Below are 1038 nucleotides of genomic sequence, written 5' to 3'. Positions count from 1 at the left end.
CCCGGGGATGGAACCCGGGCCTTGTACATGCTAAGCATATTCTCTACATCTAAACTATACTCCCAGCTCTCAAATAGATATAGGTAAGTCTTCTGTCCATTCATTTAATATCTGTGTGTGAACTATTCCAAGCACCCAAGTATGGTCATGGGTGTGGCACACTAACCCTAAAAAGAGTCTCTTGGTTTGGGCTGAGTTCTGAACTTCCCATCCTGGAAACACTGAGAAAGGTTGGTGTTAAGGCAGCCCTGCAGACAGAAGTGGATATGGAGGACTTACAAAGTAATACTTTTGGAAAGATCCACTAGACCAACAAATATATATTGAGCACTTGTTAAGAGCCAGTCGCCGTTTTGCACACAAAGAACAAAGATAAATAAATTAGATGGGCCCTGCCCACAAGAAGCCCATAGAAATAAGCTGAGCACAGTGGTGCACCTGTAGGCCCAGCTACTTCAGAGTTTGAGGCAGGAGGAGGCTTGGGCCCAGGAGTTTGAGACCAGTGTGGGCAACAAATAGAGACCTTATTTCAATAAATAAATAAATAGAGTCAAACCCTCTAAGGAGGAGACTAAATGATAAAGCTTTGGTTTAGGTAACTGTGCCAAAATGTAGTTCAAGATTCTTCCAGGACTCAGCATCCTGGGTATGCCTGGAGTGGCCGCTGTATATATCTCCAAGTTTAAAGGGATAAAAAGAACTGCCCGTATTCCTTGTCAGTGGAGTTCGATGGAAAGAGATAGGTGCGTCTCTGGAGTTAATTGTTGTTCTGTGTCAAAGGGTTTGGAGAACATTGATTAAGAAAGTATTTTCCTGATTGTTGAAAAAAAAAAAAAAAGGCAAAACAAAACTCAATTATCGTCATCTACTCCTGCTAGAAAGTTATGTAATGTGTTATGTAGCATGCAGTGTGTTATATAATGCATAATCAGAATAAAATGAAAAAGAAAATAAAACCAAACAACAACAACAAATTACAAATTTAAAAAGCCATACTTTATAATAGTTATTATCCACATTTTATATGTATGGAAAGTC

At 39.4% G+C, this 1038-nt stretch overlaps 1 pseudogene; it reads left to right on the top strand.

The window, feature by feature from the left end:
* The first annotated feature begins 609 nt into the window (after window positions 1-609).
* Window positions 610-801, top strand: LOC114091814 (NADH dehydrogenase [ubiquinone] 1 alpha subcomplex subunit 1 pseudogene; annotated as a pseudogene).
* The last annotated feature ends 237 nt before the right edge of the window (window positions 802-1038 follow it).

Source organism: Marmota flaviventris, chromosome 14, assembly GCF_047511675.1.
Source record: "Marmota flaviventris isolate mMarFla1 chromosome 14, mMarFla1.hap1, whole genome shotgun sequence".
In the NCBI taxonomy this organism is placed as follows: Eukaryota; Metazoa; Chordata; class Mammalia; order Rodentia; family Sciuridae; genus Marmota; species Marmota flaviventris.
The sequence above is the reverse complement of the archived record's forward strand: the minus strand, read 5'-3'. Positions and strand labels throughout refer to the sequence as shown.